Below are 6,401 nucleotides of genomic sequence, written 5' to 3' on the forward strand. Positions count from 1 at the left end.
CCTGAAACTTTGCTGAAATCTTCTATTAGTTCCAGTAGTTTTCTTATGGATTCTTTGGGGTTTTCTGTGTATAAGATCATATCATCTGCAATAGAGATACTTTTACTTCTTCCTTACCAATTGAGATGCCCTTTATTTCTTTTTCTAGCCTAATTGCTCTGGCTAGTACCTCCAGCACGATGTTGAATAACAGTGCTAATAAATGGGATCCTTGTCTAGTTCCCGTTCTCAAGGGGAATGCTTTCAGACTCTCTCCATTTAGGATGATTTTGGCTGTTGGCTTTGTACAAATGCCTTTCTTATGTTGAGGAATTTCCCTTCTATTCCTATTTTGTTGAGAGTTTTTTCCATGAATGGGTGTTGGACTTTGTCAAATGCATCAATTGATAAGATCATGTGGTTCTTGTCTTTTGTTTTAGTTATGTGATGGATTGCATTGATTGTTTTTCTAATGTTGAACCATCCCTGCATACCTGGTCCACTTGGTCATGGTGAATTATTTTTTTGATATGTTGTTGAATTCTATTGGCTAGAATTTTGTTGAGGATTTTTGCGTCTATGTTTATGAGGGATATTGGTCTGTAATTTCGTTTTTTTTGTGGTGTCTTTACCTGGTTTTCGTATCAGGGTTATGCTGGCTTCATAGAATGAGTTTGGGAGTAGTGCATACTTTTCTATGCGCTGAGATACGTTTAGTAGTAGTGGTGTTAACTCTTCTTTGAAAGTTTGATAGAATTCTCCAGTGAAGCTGTCAGGGCCAGGGCTTTTTTTTTGTTTGGAGTTTTTAAATTATCTTTTCAATCTCTTCTCTTGTTATAGTTTTATTTAGCTGTTCTACCTCCATTTGTGGTACTTTAGGTAGGTACTGTGTTTCTAGAAATTTGTCCGTATCCTCTAAGTTTTCAAATTTGTTAGAGTACAATTTTCCATAGTATTCTATTATGATACTTTTAATTTCAGTTGGGTCTGTTGTGATATCACCCATCTCATTTCTTATTCGAGTTATTTGCTACTTCTCCTGTTTTTCTTTTGTCAGTTTGGCCAGTGGTTTATCAATTTTGTTGATCTTTTCAAAGAGTCAGCTTTTGGTCTTGTTAACTCTTTCAAGTGTTTTTCTATTCTCTGTTTCATTTAATTCTGCCCTAACTTTTATTATTTCCTTTCTTCTGGTGGGCTTCTTTTGCTGCTCTGTATCTATTTTTTCAAGTCGTAGGGTTGATGTTTCGATTTTGGCTCTTTCTTCTTTTTGGATGTGTGCATTTATTGCTATAAACTGACCTCTGAGCACTGCTTTTGCTGTGTCACAAAGGTTTTGGTAGGATATATTCTCATTCCCATTTGATTCTATGAATTTTTTTATTCTGTCCTTAATTTCTTCTATAACCCAGGAGTTTTTGAGCAAGGTGTTATTCAGTTTCCATGTGTTTGATTTTTTTTTTCCTTGCTTTTTCTGTTATTGACTTCTATTTTTAAGACTTTATGGACAGAAAAGATGCTTTGTAATATTTCAGTGCTTTGGATTCTATTAAGGCTTGCTTTATGGCCTAATATGTGGTCTATTCTGGAGAATGTTCTGTGTGCATTGGAAAAGAAAGTATACTTGGCTGCTGTTGGGTGAAGTGTTCTGTATACGTCTATGAGATCAAGTTTGATTGTGGCATTTAGCTCTTCTGTGTCTTTACTGAGCTTCTTTCTGGATGTTCTTTCCTTCACCAAAAGTGGTGTGTTGAAGTCTCCTACTATTATTGTGGAGCTATCTATCTTTTCAATGCTGTTACAGTTTGTTTTATGTATTTTGGAGCTCTGTTGTTGGGTGCGTAAATATTTATTATGGTTATGTCCTCCTGGTGTATATGGACCCTTTAATCATTATATCATGTCCTTCCTTTTCCTTTGTGGTGGGTTTTACTTTAAAGTCTATTTAGTCAGAGATTAATATTGCCACTCTTGCTCTTTTTTGATTGTTGTTTGCTTGATATTTTTTTTTCCATCTTTTGAGGTTTAGTTTGTTTCTGTCTTTAAGTCTAAGATTGTCTCTTGTAGGCAGCATATAGGTGGATCGTGTTTTTTATCCATTCTGCCACTCTCTGTCTCTTTATTGGAGCATTTAATCCATTTACATTCAGCGTAATTATTGATATGTATGAGTTTAGTGCTGTCATTTTGATGTATTTTTTTGTGTGTTGTTGACAGCTGCTTTGTTCCACTTAATTTTCCATGCTGAGTCATTTTTATGTATTTTCTTTTCATCTTTTTCATTGTTGATTATGTATTTGCTGAGTCTTTATGTTTTTTTTTTTTATTCTGACTTGTAGGATTGTTAGTTTCCTTTGTGGTTACCTTAATATTTACCTCTATTTTCCTAAGTTTAAACAGTCTTTTATTTCTTTATATTGCCTTGTCTTCCTCTCCATATAAAAGATCTATGACTACATTTTTTAGCCCCTCTTTTTTGTTTTAATGTTGTCATCTTTTACATATTGTCTCTGTTTCCTTATTTTCAGTGTTTTAGCTTTGATTCATTTTTGTATCTCCCTTATCTGGGTTGATATCTGGTTGCTCTGTCCTGTGTTCTAGTGTTGTTATTGATTTTCTAACCAGAGGACTCCCTTTAGTATTTCTTATAATTTTGGTTTGGTTTTTGCAAATTCCATAAATTTCTGTTTATCTGGAAATGTCCTAATTTCACCATCATATCTGAGAAACAGTTTTGCTGGATATATAATTCTTAGCTGGCAATTTTTTTTCCTTCAAGGCTTTATATATGTCATCTCATTGCCTTCTTGCCTGCAGGGTTTCTACTGAGTACTCCAAGCTTATTCTAATTGACTCTCCTTTGTAGATGACTTTTCTTTTATCCCTAGCCACTCTTAAAATTCTCTCTTTATCTTTGGTTTTGGCAAGTTTGATTATAATATGTCTTGGTGACTTTCTTTTGGGATCTACCTTGTGTGGGGTTCGAAAAGCATCTTGGCTAGATATCTTCTCATCTTTCATGATATCAGGGAAGTTTTCTGCCAACAAATCTTCAACAATTGTCTCTGTATTTTCAGTTATCCCCCCCGTTCTGGTACTCCGATCACTCGTAGGTTAGTCCTCTTGAGAGATTCCCACATAATTCTTAGGGTTTCTTCATTTTTAAAAATTCTTTTATCTTATTTTTCCTCAAATAAGTTGGTGTCAAGTGCTTTATCTTCAGTCTCACTAATTCTGACTTCCATTGCCTCAATTCTCCTCCTATGACTTTCTACTGAGTTTTCTGATTCTGAAATTTTATTGTTAATCTTCTGGATTTCTGTCTGCTGTCTCTCTATGGGTTCTTACAACCTGTTAAATTTGTCATTATGCTCTTCTATAATCTTCTTAAGTTCCTCTATTGCTTTGTCTGTATGTTCCTTGGCTTGTTCTGCGTTTTGCCTGATCTCCTTCCTCATATCTTGAAGTGTTCTGTATGTTAATCTTTCATATTCTACATCTGGTAATTCCAAGAAGTTCTCTTCCTCCAGAAAATTTCTTGATTATTTGTTTTGGGAGCTTGCTAAAGCCAATGTGGTCTGCCTTTTTATGTGATTTGATATAGACTATTGTCTCCGAGCCATCAATAAGTTATTATATTTATTTATTATATGTTTGCTTACTGTGTCCTAGCTTCTTGTTTTGTGTTGTTTTGATGTGCCCAAATAGGCTGCTTGTGTGAGCTAGCTTGATTATTGGCACCTTTGAAGCTCTATCATCCTGTCACCAGGTAGTTTTATCTGTTACTAGGTATGTGAGCCCAGGACTCCATTTACTTTTCTTATATGGATTCATTTCAGGTGTCCAGGTAGTTGGTCACCAAGTGTGTGGTGCAGGCTCTCGCCTACAGTCCTAGATGGGCAGGGGTGATTGGTGTAGGCACAGGTATCTGGCTGCAGTAGGGGGTCACATGCTAAGCAAGGCAGGGGGCTGACAGCTGCCCCTGAGTGTTTGGGAGGAAAGTGTGTCCCTGTTCCCTACAGCGCGTTGTGGATGGGTTTTGCAGCCGGACTATGGGCACCCAATGCTGTTGGCTGTAAGGACTGGGAGGCACCACTTATTCTTGGACCCCTGTTGCGGGTGGCTAGGTGGCATGGGTGGAGCCACTAGTCCTCAGGCCCCTGGTGTGGGTAGGTGAGGACCCTAGTTAATGCGCAGAGTGGTGTCAAATGTCATGAACCTGCCACTCCACCATATACCTTACAGTTGAAGTTAGGCTTCAGGTATATACCATTGTACTGCGCTAACGAGGACCTGCACTGTTAAAATGGGCCCACACAAGTTTATGCAGGGGTGAAAGGCATTCAAAGTCTGTGGACCCCTTATGCCTGTGCCTAGGCAAAGGAGCTGTGCCTACCCTAAGTTCCCAGCTTAGGGGAGCTGGCAGATAATTATTCCTGTTTGTTAATTTGTTCCCACTCCAAGCCTGAGAGAATGGCTCAGGGTGCATGATGGGTCCTTACTTCTGGCCCAGGGGACCTGCAATGACTGAAGCTGGCCAGGGACCTGCAGAGTCGGGAAGGGGTAGGTAAATGAGTGAGAGGTTTTTCCCAAGGTGGGTGTTTTTTGATCCACGTGGTAGGTTAGACACACACATCTTTTGCCAATTGAGCAATTTTCACTGGTTCTGGAGGCTTGAGTAGACTCTCTGCCACTTGGTCTCTTCCAGTGTGGAAAATGTTCCAGAGCACCACTGCTTGCCTCAATGTGTGCATAGGCTGCAGGGTACTGGTTCCTGCCAGTTCAGGTCTGGCAACTCCTTGATGCTTCTGAACCGTCTCTCCCTCCTCCTGCCTCTCAGTCCGATTCCTCAACTTTGCCTTTGATGTTCAGGCTCCTAGATTGTCATATGAGATTGATTCACTTGTTCTCTTTTTTTTTTTTTTTTTTTTTGGTCTTTGTTGTAAAAGGGACCACAGGAAGCATCCGACTACTCTGCTATTTTGGCCCTGCCTCCTATAGGTTGACAGTTTGATGGACTTGATAAAGACGGTCAAGTTGCTGAAGCTGCTTTCTCTTCTTCGGCATAATGCCAACATCTTTCCGCAATTCTGTATGGCCTTGGGAAAATCTTAACTGCTCTCAGCCTAGGGTTTTCCCAAGATAAAGTGGAACTATCATATAAAGCACTTAGTACATAACAAGTGCTTGATAATTGTTGATGAGAATGAAGTAGAAGAAGATGATTAGTGTAGTAAGGAGTGCTTTTCTTTCTTCTTTCTTTTTTTTTTTTTTTTGACACTTTTGTCTTAGCCCTGTTGTCTATTTTCTTTGACTCTATGCCATGACAATATCCACATTCTTTTAAAGAAAGCCTCCAAGGCTAGAAACTTCTCCCTCTCTAATTTGGATGAAATCTGAATATATCTGTAATATGGTGAGGTGTGCCATCTTTTTCATGGCCAACTTCACCCATAATGGATCAGAGTGGCAACCATCTCCAGGGGATTTGCTTTCATCACTTTAGCTGCCTCCTTAGCCTGCTGTGCTTCCCGATACAGGTTCTAGGATTTCGCTGGCTCAGTATTGCTAAATAAATAATGAACTGCATCACTCAGGGGCCCAGCAGAGGTGGATGACATATTCGAGCAAGGATAACCCAAGGGGGACTTTTAAAGGGACTGTTTACGAAGGAGTGGGCAGGATAAAGGTAAACCATAAGGGATAGTGCAACTATACAGGGGCTGGTAACAGAGAAGGAACCCTGGTGGTGCTAACCAAAGGTCAGTGGTTCAAACCCACCAGCTGCTCCATGGGAGAAGATGTGGCAGTCTGCTTCTGTAAAGATTACAGCCTTGGAAACCCTATGGGGCAATTCGACTTTGTTATAGGGTCACCATGAGTTGGAACTGACTTGCTGGTAAAACAGGTAACAACAGAACTGTTACCCATCCCTAGGCCCAGAGGGGAGGAAGCAATGGAGTGAGTGATTCCTGGAATCCCAAGAGAGAGGTTTGTGTAGAAAGGGGCTCCTTGAGTTTGAGGTCTTAAAAGCTTTTGAGAAACCATCTAGAATACAACCATCAATCTCTTCTAGTCCAAAGCAAAGGAGAGTGAAAAAAAGTAAAGACTCAAGGGAGCAAGTAGTCCAAAGGACTAATAGACTGCATGAAGCACAGCCTACACAACCCCAAGACCAGTAGAACTAGATGGAGCCCGGCTACCACTACCTACTGCTCTGCTTGGGATTACAACAGAGGGTCCCAGACAGAACAGGAGAAAAATGTAGCACAAAAGATCAAATTCACAAAAAAGACCAGACTTACTGGTTTGACAGAGACTGGAGGAACCTCCAAGACTATGGTCCCCGGACACTCTTCTAACTCAGAATTGAAGCCACTCCCAAAGTTCACCTTTCAGCCAAAAATTAAAACAAAACAAAACCC

The sequence above is a fragment of the Trichechus manatus genome, unplaced genomic scaffold (genome assembly GCF_000243295.1).
Source record: "Trichechus manatus latirostris isolate Lorelei unplaced genomic scaffold, TriManLat1.0 scaffold00026, whole genome shotgun sequence".
Lineage (NCBI taxonomy): Eukaryota > Metazoa > Chordata > Mammalia > Sirenia > Trichechidae > Trichechus > Trichechus manatus.